Below are 14,932 nucleotides of genomic sequence, written 5' to 3' on the forward strand. Positions count from 1 at the left end.
CAGCTGCCCCTCACACACACACATACACACGCGCACGCCCACGCACAGTCAGAGAGCAGAAATACACACTCATATCGTTTATAAATACACAAAGATAAACAAACGAGACACCCCCAGAGACGGCGACAGACACTCACACACTGTGTCCTAATTTAAACACAGACGATGAACCCAACACATTTGTATGCATTACACTGTGAGTCTGGTTGTCAGTTCTGGGTGGAAATAAACCCCCCAGGGGAGGTGGAAAGTGGGATATGCGTGCATTTCAGGTTGGCTTCTCAGGTGAACTCTGTTTGTGTGTCTCCAATACAAAGACAGGATTTTTTTCAAGAGCCTGTTTGTAGAGGGAGACCTGCATGCTGCGCCATGTTGACAGTGTCATTACTCAGCCATCTGCTTGGATGGAACCCAAATGGCCACTTAACCCATCCTGGCTCTGTACTGGTCTGTGTAGGGAGGTCTCTGTGTAGGGAGGACTCTGTGCGGGGAGGTCTCTGTGCAGGGAGGTCTCTGTGTAGGGAGGTCTCTGTGTAGGGAGGTCTCTGTGTAGGGAGGTCTCTGTGTAGGGAGGTCTCTGTGTAGGGAGGACTCTGTGCGGGAGGTTTCTGTGTAGGGAGGTCTTTGTGTGGATGTTTGTCATTGTGGCAGTGGGGGAATGTTTCATACACCTCAGGCTTGGTTATAACAAACCAAAATGACTGCTGTACATAGGAGATATTAATGTAATGCACTGAGTTAGAAGCACTCTCTGTCAAAAGGAATACTTGTCAAAGCTTTAACTAGGCTGGCTGGGTGTTTGTCTGTACGGAAAAGTAGAGGCAGCACAAACCCTGTTTCATGGGCATTGGGCCAGTAACCGAAAGGTTGCAATTAAACCAAATTGCTCCTGCAAGTTGCTTTGGATAAGAGCATCTGCTAAATTACTTTCAATGTTTAAAAAAAAATGACTGGTTGATTGACATGCCCCTGGGGCTGTGGTCTGAGGGCTCAGGGATGACATAATAACGGGATGCAGGATGACCCGCTGACGGACTCCCAGGACAGCTCTCCTTACGGGGAGGGCAGGATGCTCTCCTTACGGGGAGAGGGATGAAAAGAGAGGAGGTGGGCGAGAGGGGACAGGGAGGACATTATTGTAAATCTCCCGACAACCTTCATGCCATGGATCAACACTGGAGGCTTCTTGCCATGGATCATCACTGGAGGCTTCTTGCCATGGATCATCACTGGAGGCTTCTTGCCATGAATCATCACTGGAGGCTTCTTGCCATGGATCATCACTGGAGGCTTCATGCCATGGATCATCACTGGAGGCTTCGTGCCATGAATCATCACTGGAGGCTTCGTGCCATGGATCATCACTGGAGGCTTCGTGCCATGGATCATCACTGGAGGAGAGCCATGGAGGCCTGGCTCTGGGAGGCAGGCCAGGACTCATCAGGCTGGAGACTACAGGAGGATTCAGTTCTTGGCCATGGCACAGGTCTCACCAGGCTGGGGAGACATCACAGGAGGCCTTGTCCTTGGCCAAGGCACCGGATACACTGGGCCATGGATGGATCGCACTGGAGGTCTCGAGCATGGAGCCTGCACAACTCATGGTCCTGGCTGGATGGTGACTTTGCCATGGATCCCGAGGCACGTGCATGGGCACAGGCTTCATGCCATGGATCATCACTGGAGGCTGTGCAGCGCGCTGGAGACACAGTGCGCAGAGCCGGCGAAGGATATCCTGGGCCGTAGAGACGTACTGGAGGTCTGGAGAGCAGGGCTGGCACCATCCGTCCTGGCTGGATGCTCACCCTAGCCCGGCAGATGCGGGGAGCTGGGATGTAGCGCACCGGGCTAAGAACGCGTACTGGAGACACCGTGCGCTCTACCGCATAACACGGTGCCTGACCTGTACGACGCCCGCCACGGTAAGCACGGGGAGTTGGCTCAGGTCTCCTACCTGACTCTGGCACACTCCCCGTGTGCCCCCACCCCAAAAAATGTTTTGGGGCTGCCTCTCGGGCTTCCTTGCCAGCCGTGTTCCCTCATAACGTTGCCGCTCCGCTTTAGCTGCTGCCTTCACCTTCCTGTTTGCTTCTACCTGCTCCCAGGGCAGGCGATCCTTCCCGGCCAGGATCTCCTCCCAAGTCCAGGATCCCTTGCCATTTAAAATGTCCTCCCAAGTCCAGTCCTCCTTCTTACCACGCTGCTTGGTCCTTTGGTGGTGGGAAGATCTGTCACAGCTGTTGAAAGGAGAGGACCAAGGTGCAGCGTGGTGACCGTACATTTTTTTTATTAATCAAAATGACGCCGAACAAAACAATAAACACTACAAAACAAACCGTGAAGCTCAAAGGCGATATGCCCTAAACAAAGTCAACTTCCCACAAAGAAAGGAGGGAAAAAGGGCTTCCTAAGTATGGTTCCCAATCAGAGACAATGATAGACAGCTGTCCCTGATTGAGAACCATACCCGGCCAAAACATAGAAACACCAAATCATAGAAAACGAAACATAGAATGCCCACCCCAAATCACACCCTGACCAAACCAAATAGAGACATTAAAAGGCTCTCTACGGTCAGGGCGTGACACTGCCCTTGGGCTTTGGTACATTGAGGGGAGAAGCAGTATGCTTCCCAGCAGTATGCTTTATATTAGCCAAATAAGGGTCTTCCACTTGCAGAGTAGGGGAAAGCTCCTGGATATTTCCACCAGTCTCTCAGTAGGGTGGAGCCCTCTGTCTCTGAGTGTGGCTTGGTGCTGAACATTCTATGGATTGGTCAACGCAGAGAAGTTTCAAGTTTTATTAGTCGTATGTACGGGATATATATGGTATACATCGTCCAATGAAATTCTTACTTGCAGGTTCCTTCTATACAATGCAAACAACAGTAATAAATAAGAAAATATAAGAATACGAACATAGAGTAAATGGCAGTAGAGTACAAAGCTTTTTTTTGCACAAGTATAATACAGGAAGGCACAACATATAGTCCAATATTTACATGTGTATTGGGGAAGGGAGGGGGGTGTATAAACTGAGCAGTATAATAAGAGTCTGGTAGCAACAGTTGTTATGTGTGTGTAGCATGAATGTACACGTGTGTGTTGTGTGTGTGTGTGTGTGTGTGTGTGTGTGTGTGTGTGTGTGTGTGTGTGTATGCGTGCGTGCGTGTGTGTGCACATGAGTGAGTGCATGTGTGCTAAGGTGCGGAGAATCAGAGTAGGTGGTCAGTCCAGTTCAAATGTCCGGTAAGGAAGAGAACGGCTTGTGGCTAGGGTGTGTGGGGTCCTTGGTGGTGCTGCGTGCCTTCCTCAGGCACCGTTTTTGAGTAGATGTTCTGGATAGGTGGAAGCACGGTCTCAGTGATGTACTGGGCCGTCTTCATCACCCACCGGAGGGCCTTGCGGTTGTGGATGGAGCAATTTACCTTACCAGGCCATGATGCAACCGGTCAGGATGCTCTCGATGGTGCAGTGGTAGTATTTGGAGAGGATCCGGGGCGACATGCTGAATTTCTTCAGCCGCCTTAGGAAGTAGAGACGTTGTTGCGCCCGCTTGACAAGAGTGGCGGTGTTGTTGGTCCATGACAAGTCCTTGGTGTTGTGGACGTCGATTAACTTAAAACCCATGACTGCGGTCCCCGTTTATGTGGATCGGGGCATGTTCCCTCTTCTGCCTCCTGAAGTCAACAGTCAAACTCTTTTGTTTTGCTGACGTTGAATGTTCAAAGATTCATCCACCCAGGACTCATCCATCAACATTGAGGAATTGACGTCGTCAGTCACAGGCTTCATTAGGAAATGTGTTGATGATGTTGTACCCACAATAACAATCCAAACATACCCTACATACCGTGCCGCTGAGAGCCTGATGACTCGATGACGCACGGTGCGTACAAAGCAAGCAGAAACGAGCTCCTCAAATCCATTAGGGGCGGAAAAAAAGACTCAAAGTTGAATTGCTGTTCGATAACTCAGACTTGGGTCACATGTGGCAACGACTACAGACTATCACAGACCACAAAGGCAAATCTGGCTGAGAATGAGCCTATGGGAAGCTATGGGTGGTACGGTATCGAATGTCCACCACGTGACATGTGGTCCACAGGCACTTCTCAGGTCATGACTTGTGCTAATGCAAAAGGTGTGGAGTGTGTCTGTGTGCCTGACAGGCTGTGAGGCTGGAAGGGAGGAGGTGAGAGGTGGTCAGATAAAATGGGGTGAATGTTTTGGGGGAGATGGCACCCTCACATTTGCCCTCTCCATAGGGGGTAGATTGAAGGATCCGGGCGAACACCCCCCTGCTAGGACAGTGGAGGGCAGAGAGAGGACACCCCAGACCCTGCTAAGGGCACCTAGGCCAAATCTCAAGACTTTACAGTATACATGAGGCCTTTAAAAAATGTATATATACCATTGGACAGGGCTAAAGTAGTGCTATTTCTGTTACACTCTCTCTTTCTGTCTCTTCACTCTCTCCCTCATCCCTCTCCTCTCCCTCTCCCTGTCTCTCCAAGTCATTTTTCTGATGTCTCTCTCAACCCTCCCTTATAACAAGTCCTATTTTGCGCAACAGTCAGCGTGTCGGTCTGTTGTGAACATAAGCGTTTCTCTAGGTCTCCCCCATCTTGCGACCTGACCTCGCAGGACACACAGGTGTGTGCATGTGTTCTCGTGTTTGTGTGGCTGGGCCGGTATGTCACTCACGTGTGATCTGGCGTTTGTGCTCAGCCAGCATACTCAGGGGAGGGTAAATGAGGGATGTTGTGGTTCTGTTGTGTTTTTAGGGGGGTAAAGCACGTGCTCTCACTATCACACTACCATGTTTTTAAATAACGTTTGAGTGGCATGAGTAAAAGGGAGGACGACAGCCGTGTCACTTTGTTGCCACTTTGTTTTAATTAACATCATCATCATCATTTTCATTATTTGCCCGTGTCTTTGAAAGTGTATTGTTTCACAAAATCTGTAACGTAAAGCTCATTGAAGAACACAAGGAATTCAACAACATTGGCTGTGCTGGTCCTTATTTAAAGAATTGGCGTGAGAATCCCCTGACAACTGGGAATGTCTCAATCAGACATCTGGCCAATCGCCTATCAAGTGTCATACACGCCACACGCACACACACACACACACACACACACACACACACACACACACACACACACACACACACACACACACACACACACACACACACACACACACACACACACACACACACACACACACACACACACACACACACACACACACACACACACACACACACACACACACACACACACACACAGCCCAATCCCACTATGTGACTTGTTGTCACTGTGACCCACGTCTCTGCAACCCTGGGAGAAAAGCAGGGCTCCTCTCATATTACACTCCAACATCTGCCACGTTAGACACAGATCGTAAGAGGACGGGTGATCTTTACACACATGCATATACGCACGTGCACACACACACACACACACACACACACACACACACACACACACACACACACACACACACACACACACACACACACACACACACACACACACACACACACACACACACACACACACACACACACATTCCTCTCACCCCTGCTGTCTCTGGTCCTCTCTTGGTTTGGAAAGAGATGTTGCACCTCCTCATGCCCTCATAGCAACCCTGTCTATGTATCAGGAGAGACAGAAGGTTGGGCTGGGGGAGTGAGGTCTCATCTGCTCATCTGTCTCATCTGCAGGTAGTCCTAGGACCATGCCCCAGGACTACCTGACATGATGACTCCTTGCTGTCCCCAGTCCACCTGGCCATGCTGCTGCTCCAGTTTCAACTTCCACCTGACTGTGCTGCTGCTCCAGTTTCAACTGTTCTGCCTTATTATTATTCGACCATGCTGGTCATTTATGAACATCTTGGCCATGTTCTGTTATAATCTCCACCCGGCACAGCCAGAAGAGGACTGGCCACCCCACATAGCCTGGTTCCTCTCTAGGTTTCTTCCTAGGTTTTGGCCTTTCTAGGGAGTTTTTCCTAGCCACCGTGCTTCTACACCTGCATTGCTTGCTGTTTGGGGTTTTAGGCTGGGTTTCTGTACAGCACTTTGAGATATCAGCTGATGTACGAAGGGCTATATAAATAAATTTGATTTGATTTGATTTGATTTGCTACTCTTTACGGTCCTTATTCGACCCACTTCCTCACAATGTCGGTCAATTCAGGGAGATTATTATTCCCTTCATACGTGTTGATTATTATTTGCCCTGTTCACCATTTATTCCCTACATACACTGGAACTGGGAAGTATTAGAATAATTCATGTGAAATGGTGGTCCCATGGTGAATGAAGCATGGTTTTATTCTCTCTGTATCTGGGTCAACATTTCAACATGAATTCAGTCTGCCACTTACATGCTGACCACACGGCTCGCGTCGCATACGCCGAGCGTCGCAAAAGAAATACATGTTATTCACTCGTTGCGCCCACGCCGCTCGCCCGCGCCAACGAGTGTCTGCGTTGCCAGATGCTAAAATAGAACTTGGTTCCATTTGTGATGCTTGACACTCTGCAAGTCCCGCCTCTCCCATCACCTCATTGTTTTTTTTAGGAACATATGCCCACGTGCCATCTCCTCATTGGGTTTTGAGGAGCATATTCCCACGTGGGTGATTGAAAGAGGAACTGAGGTCCACTGTAACATCTGCTTCCAACTCACACTCTCAAACACGTAGATCCCCTGAACGCAGCTCACTTTCCAGCCCACTTTCCAGCTCACACTCTCAAACACGTAGATCCCCTGAACGCAGCTCATTCTCCAGGCCCACTTTCCAACTCACACTCTCAAACACGTAGATCCCCTGAACGCAGCTCATTCTCCAGGCCCACTTTCCAACTCACACTCTCAAACACATATATCCCCTGAACGCAGCTCACTTTCCAGCCCACTTTCCAACTCACACTCTCAAACATGTAGATCCCCTGAAAGCAGCTCACTTTCCAGCCCTCTTTCCAACTCACACTCTCAAACACGTAGATCCCCTGAACGCAGCTCACTCTCCAGATCCCAATCACCTGAATTCTGATCACCTGTTCACACACCAGTAGGTCATTTACACACGCTATTTAGTTCAGTACTTTGCACCCTATCTTTGCAAGGTATTGTTTGTTTTTGTTACACGTTCTATTCGGAGCTCTGTTTATTTCCATATTAGTCCTCCTGTGTATCATAGTTTTTGGCCATCCTCACCTACAACTCCTTTTTGCCTATTCCCTGTGTGTATATTTTTACCTATTTGATTTCCTGTCATCAACCTCTTGCCTGATCTCCCGGACTACGTCATTAGCCTTTCCCCTGCCTGTACTGTTACCTGTTTGGACTCCCTGTGTATGACCTTCTGCCTGTCCCTGGACTCAGCTACCTTCCTCCTCCTGTGGTCCTTTCCTAATAAAAACCTGCTGCGCCCTGCGCTTGAAACCAGTGTCTGTCTCCCATCGTATTCATTACATCCACACTCCAGTCCAGTTGGTAGTGGTAATGCACCTTAAAATTGGTTGCCACCGGCAATATACATTTCAAAGAAGAAAAAGAAGCCTGAAGGAGGAGAGATTACTAGAAACAAATTTGGTTTACTCATTTATATGTGGATTAGTTGTATGAGTAGAGGACCTTGTGCATTTTAGGTAAAATAACAACCCAATGTTTATATCCCAGGAAAAATTAGCTAGCAACAGCAAGCTAGCTAGCTATATTGCATTAAATATTAAAAGCTTTTCGACCTGTCCTCAAATTAATATAGTTGGTTCAGAGTTCGTTTTGATATTTCAACCTACGTGTCCTGATTGCGTCTGGCGCGGGTGGACAGCATGTTAGCATGTTAGATCAGTCTGGTCAGCATGTTAGTGTAATTAAAGTGCATGTGAGCTCATTTGAAAGGAGTTATTACGCTGAGGAAATTAGACTTCTGTTTCTGTACCACAAGCTCGTAGAAAGACCACAGGGGTTTGTTTAGGGCTATAATTGACTCAAGCCTGAAAGATTTCCTCCTCCTCTCTTCCCTACATCAATTAATCAACGGGCCCCTCTATGCCAAACACACGCGCACATACGCAAGTGTGCACTTGAAAAGAAACAGACACAGACTCAACCACGTATACACACACACACATTCCTGGGCTGATATGAATGGCGGACATTGATTTTTCTCCCTTTGAGGCCTGTTCCCAGTGTGAGTGTTGTATTGAACAGGTAAGTGGTAGTAGGTAAGCTGATCCGCCCCCTGGGCTCTCTCCCTTCTCCTACAAACACACCGCTGCTATTGTTCCCACTCCATGTTTTCCCATGTCTACCTGCTTCCTGGGCCCCTCTGCTACCTGCCGGTACATTCCAGCCTGTCCTTTTCAGCCCTTTGTGTGTGTCCCCCCCCCAATCACAAACACCGCATCGGGCAGCTTCCCGCCTACCCACACAGTCATTAAGACCTTGTAGTCAGACAAAAACAAGGCCACTTTCTTTGGGTGTTTCTTCATATTATATCAAAGTATGAACAGATTCAGAATGATTTGTGCAGCAGTGATATGAGACATCCGGGAGAGGGGGTTGAATCTGAGAGTCTGTAACCAGTCGTTATGGTTTTGCCCTGCAGGGTTGGATGAAGTGGCTTTACTGCCTGATGATGTGTTGGGGGAAATCTGGCAGCTTTATTGCGGCTCTATACAGCCTGTAAGAAAGCCCTGGGAGCATTAATGGGCAGGTGAAGAGAGAGATTTATAGCCTGGGATAGAGACACCTCTGTCTATCTCACTCTATCCCATACCACCTCATCACCCCCTCCCCTCCATAACCCACATAACTCCACCCCACTTCAATACACCCACAACAACCTTTCCAAAATGACCTTACCCTGATGAAATTCCATAACTTTAAGCTTGTGGAAAATGTTGATCAATATTAGCTAGTGAATTTAGCGTGACACCAAATGAAGTTGACGTTAAAAAGTCCAACCACTTTGAAGGTACTTACTTCCGTCATCTTTAAAATTTGCTTTAATTCCTTTACTCTGAGAGACAGATCATAAGAGAGGTGGGGGAGGGGAGTAGGACAGATATAGAGAAAGACAAAGTGAGGAGCTCGATTTGGAAAAGAGAGAAAGAGAGAAATAAAGAGAGAAATAAAGAAGAACTGGGACAGATGTCAGTAATTAGGATCTGCCTGCCTTTCCTGTAGTCCTTAATGAAGTACTTAGTGACCCCCCACTCAATAGTTTGAAAGTATAAAGCCCTTTTCACCCCTACCCCAATAACCCTCCACCCATCCACCCTGAGGCTCTTCCCCCCTCCTAGTACCCCTTGCTCTAATCTCCTCTCCCCTGCCCCAGTGCCGGTGATGGGACTCCCCCACTCTGGGATGGGACTGTCCCCTGACGTCTCACCCTCCCTTCTCATCCCCCTGGGGGCCCCTCTAAGAGCCTGGATGGGTGGTCCTCTTTAAGGGTCAGGGGTTAGAGGTGAGCCCCAGTGGTGTGTGGGAAATGTGCTGTGGTGCTATGAGGAAGGGGTTCAGGCAGCCCGATTTCCTCCCTGAACCTTCAGAGTTTGTTTAATTGGGCTCTCAGGGTCAGTGGAACACGGGCTGGTGTCTGTTACAGTTGTGATTTATTGTACCAATTTCTTCTCCAAACGTGCGATTGTTTGGGTAGGGCCGAGTCAGAGCAGACTGTCTTAGGCTGGGGGATCAACGGTGCCGCCACAGGATGATATGAGCACACGTGTATGTGAGTTTGTATGAGTGTGTGTTTGTGTGTGAGATAGATAGAGTGTATGTGTGGATGTGTGTGGATGTGTGTGGGAGGGGGTGATTCCATACTGTGTGCTAACTCAAAGCATTTATTAGGACTGTCTAGCCAGTGTTGTGTCGAGGGGATCTTTAGTGTGATTTATTTGAGTGACTAGTAGCTTGTTATTTAACTGGCAAATTGCTGTGTGTTTTGTAAATTACGGACTCAGTTCATTCTACTGGGGAATAAAAGTGACAGGGAGGGAATACCTGGGGGGATGATGAACAAGCTGTGATAGTAGGTAATGACTGACAGGTGGACAGACAGACAGACAGACAGACAGACAGACAGACAGACAGACAGACAGACAGACAGACAGACAGACAGACAGACAGACGCACAGACGCACAGCCTTTTACCTTTTTCCATTGCCTAACACAAGCCACTGTCTCCTATGAAGGCCCCCTCTTCTTAGGCCCGGTGTTGAAAGGTGCATGCATCGATGCACAGATGGCACACACGCACTGGGGAGCGTTTGTTACAGTCCACTTGGATTTGATGACATCTTATTTGTGGAAGAGTGTATGAGACTCAACATGTAGTGGGATGCATAATCAGACACTAGAGTGATGACTTGGTTCATACCGGCCTCTAGTCAATGTATGGCTCTTCACCTCTCCCTTTGGTAAACTCAAATTAAGCATGTCTGTGTTATGTGTGTTATTCGTTACGTCAGTTTTCCATTGGAAACATGAAATGGAATGTTGTTTGTGCACTTACGCTTTGTTTCGTTTTAGACCTGCGAGGCATAAATGGAAAATGTACCAATGGAAAACTTTGCGGGGCGATCCCATTCCAAAGCAAACAGTCTGATAACATATGTCAAATAGGATGTGCTTATAATTGTCCTGTTTCACTGCATGTACAAGTGGGTAACCTTTGCGCGTGTGAGACTCCGCCTGAGAGTGGGGTCACAGCGGCTGATCAGCCATTATTGACTGCGACCCTGGAGCAATTAGGGTTAAGTGCCTGGTGCATGGGGCAGATCGGCATATTTTTCACCTTGTCAGCTCGGGGATTCAAACTAGCAACCTTTTGGTTACTGGCCCAACCCTTTCAACACTAAGGTACCTGCCGCCCATATGTAGGTTTCTTAACGTTCTTACATTTTTATACTGAACATAGATAAGAATGAGGAGAATGGCGAACACAATTATACATAGATGATCATTGAGTTGTGCACTGAGTTCTGTAGTCACACATAAAGAAATGGTGCCTTGGTGGCCTAATAATAGCTGCTCCATGCTGTCACACGGCACCCAGCTAGCGCATAACGTTCTGAGTACCATATGTTTCTTAGAGCTTGGTGAGAGTGTGATCGTCCTATGGTTATTTTGCAGAAAACCTTCCCACAACGTTCTGGAAATGGTGCAGGATAGTTGCTTGGCTTTGGAACATTCTCAGCACATTTGAGGAACTTTATTTTCTTTTTTCATTACTTTAACAGAACGTTTCCTACAAGGTCAAACATGGTTAGATTTCATTACAATTTTGGTACAGTTCTAGGAACGTTCTCCAACTGGTTTGACTTTGGAAATGTTCTCAAATTGTTCCAAGAATGTTAAGAAGCAACGTTCTTCTGTGGGAATTTCAGAACTTCAGCATAAAGTTTTCACCAGGTCACCTTATGGTTCTATTTAAAGTCATAATCTCAAAATGTTCTGAGAATGTTAAGAAAACTTTCCATTAAAAAACCTAACAGAAGAAAACATTATTAACATTCAGAGAACGCTCTAAAAATGTTATATCAACAACCTGATCTAATACTTCTACTTTGGAATTTGCCGTAATTGGATGAACGTCAATTCTTTTGGGCCCATTCATTCTGCATGGTTACAGAGTTAATTCTGCATGGTTACAGAGTTAATTATGCATGGTTACAGGGTAAATACAGAAACAACTCAAAGGGTTAAGTTAAGTATTAATTACGAGTGGTTAGGTTAGGGCAATGGCTTTGGGAAGGCTTAAAACAAAGTAATTAAAAACAATGCGCTTTTCCGTGAAGCATCATCAAGTACTTTCCCTGCTTGCTAGAGAATTGTGAACTTCCATGGTGCAGTGGACTAAGCAGTGTGCTCTGCCTCTGAGCCTTGTTATATGACGAAGTCATATAACAATGTCCTCCAGGACCTTTTCAAATAACTTTATTTAAAATAATCTGTTCTCCGCATCAACAAAACTCTCTCTATCCTCTATCTTTTTTTAAATGTGTTCAGGTGTTTCGGCCGCACCCCCTAATTGGCCAAACCTAATCTTAATGCGTCAATCTAAGTAACAAAATCAAATAAAAACATTGAAATCCATCAGTTTTAAGCAGTTTAAGCTGAATCCGTTTTTTTTTGCGTGGGCTGCATCTCAATCCACCACATACGCCTATGTCAGCCTTGTGCATCTGCAGTGGACGGTGGCCGAGCTACAGCGGTGTTTGTCAGACCATTAGACATCCTGAAAATGAGTCTTCTCACGAAAACGTCTGTGGCGTCTAAGTGTTTAGGCCTACTATTATGACCACTCTATGGAAAGGGGAGACTCTCATGAACACAATGGCGTTCTCTGTGTCATGGAACTAGTCTGAAGGTAACCCTGACAAAGAAATGGAAGTATGGAGGTAGTTATGTGCCAATAAAAGTAAAGGGTTAAAAACATTTGTGTCCAAAAAACAAAAATATTTCCTGAGCTTTCTTATATCTCCTAGATATGGGACAGACACTTCAAAACCGTATTCCTTATTAGTTTAACTTAATTTTTTTTTGCCATTTATGAATGTATTATTCAATGCATTTCTATGGGCTATAGCAGTAAAGTCCAAATTCAATATTTATCAAATAAATTGTACGTATTTTTTTGATACCTAAAGGGGTCCTAAAATTCCAAATCAAATTGTTAAATGCCATAGTATATCATTTCCAGAATCTCCCTGCAACCTAGAATTAACATTCACAGAACAGGCAAAACGTGTCTTTGTTCCCAGAACAATGGGAAACCAAAAACCTACGTTCCCACAACTTCCAAGGAACCAAATGTGTTACCTGGGCATTCTAGTGATTAGTTATTTTAGCACCACATATTTTTGGATTGGATTTTGATAATAAACTATGGATTTGGAAACTATGGATTTACAACGTAAATCTTAGAAAACGAGGCTATGTCTCAAATGACGCCCTATTCCCCATAAAGTGCCATGTGGGACACAGCCAGTCACCCCAGGCAAAGTAAATGATTTCCTGAATCTCACTGTTTTATTTTCCAGAATGTAGAGACCAACACAGAGAAATCTTATTATCTCCAAAAACCCAAACAACAATGTAGAAGAGATCTTATCTGGACAATGTGACAGCTCTCAGGAGCATTTCTCCCGTTATTTGTTTTTTCCATAGCACAAGGTTGAATTCTCTCTCTCTCTCTCTCTCTCTCTCTCTCTCTCTCTCTTTCTCTCTCTCTTTCTCTCTCTCTCTCTCACACACTTCATTTGCAGTAAAGTAGCAGGATTCACAGGCTAAACTGAGCTTATAAAGAGGTGGGAGGTTGGAGGGACTTCTGGTCTCAGAGGTGAAATTGTGACATCATGGAAAAGTGAAGTCTGTGTGACTGTAGAACCCAGGTGAGCGCTTTGATTAAGAGATTACAGAGGAAATGTTTCACACAGACACACACACAGTACATGGCCAGATATGATTGGGTCTTGACACCGAGTGTTTGTGTGTGCGTGCGTGTGCCCATGGTGGAGCTGTAGAGGGGAAGGCAGGTCATTGGGGCTGCTTGCCCTGACCTCCTGCCAGTCTCTGCTCTGTTTCATAAATAAGGAAGGCTGATTCAGCACAGCTACCAGTAAACCAATCCAAAATAAGCCCCCTGCTACCTGCGTAACACAAAGACACACACATGCGCATGCACACAAAAAAGCACGCACACACACAGAAATATCCTGGTCCTCAGGCTTCACAGCCAGCAATGGAAGCAGTGATACATTTGCCCTCTATTGAGATTTCACCTCAGAACTCAGACGTTTCCCAGCTGAGTTGGATTTTCCATCATGTAAAGATTAGATTCTGACATCCTCCTCGGCAACCCTGTGGTATCCTAGGATCCTATTGTGTCCCAGGATATGGGGATGACTGGAGGGTCTATCTCCCTCAGTATGAGGGCGGTAAAACCACTTCAACAGCGCTATTGTCTCCAGGGTCGAGAAATGATCGATACAATGGAGCCTTTCTCCCTCAAGTGTGTGACTACTGAACTGACACACAGAGGAAAAGGTGGTGACAGATAAGAAGGGGGAAGAAATTGAGAGTATGTATTGGAAATACTTATGTGTGTGTGGGGGGGCACTGTTGTCATGGTAACATAAAGAGTAGAGGTCAGCGAAAAAATGACTTGAGATCAAAAGGACTCCCCCTCCCCTCCACCAGTTTCTAAACTGGTCACTTCCTCAATACCTAATGCTGCTGACCCATTGTGTCCATTCAACTCCTCTCCCACCCCCTGGAGCCTCTCGGAGTGCTGTGCTGTGCTAATCTCATCCCAAGCTCTCAGGGCCTACTGTTTGGTGTGGGATTTACCTTATTAATTGAGGGTCTTTCAAGGCAATGTGTCAGTCAACGCCACTCTGGCCCTTCAAACAATCCCTAACTGTCATTCCAGTAAGGATAATAGTGATGGAGAGGGAGAGGAAGACAATGGGGGCTGGAAGGGGTTTTGACTTTTAATTGAACCTAGAGGACATGACTGTGCCTTGTTTGCTGAGTGAGAGAGAATGAAGCTAAACGAAGGGGAGGGGATAGAGTCAGCCAACAGACACACAGTGTCACTCCCACAGAGTGGGACTCAGATAAAGGCCCTTTTTAAACTACAAAACATTCACAAGAGTTATCAAAAAAATACCCATGGATATGCATAAAGATATAGAAGGAGCAAAATTGCCATGTTGAATAGACAGCCATAAAGCTACTGTAATTATGATATTTCTATGGGGACAGACATGTGGGCAGGGAGCACAGAGTAGGCACAGTCTCTGTGTGTGGAGATAAGGACTGGACCAAGGCTCTTCCCCAAACAGACAGGCTGACAAGGTCCCGTTCAAATAATGCCTCATTCACTCCCTGCCTACG

Source organism: Oncorhynchus tshawytscha, linkage group LG14, assembly GCF_018296145.1.
Source record: "Oncorhynchus tshawytscha isolate Ot180627B linkage group LG14, Otsh_v2.0, whole genome shotgun sequence".
In the NCBI taxonomy this organism is placed as follows: Eukaryota; Metazoa; Chordata; class Actinopteri; order Salmoniformes; family Salmonidae; genus Oncorhynchus; species Oncorhynchus tshawytscha.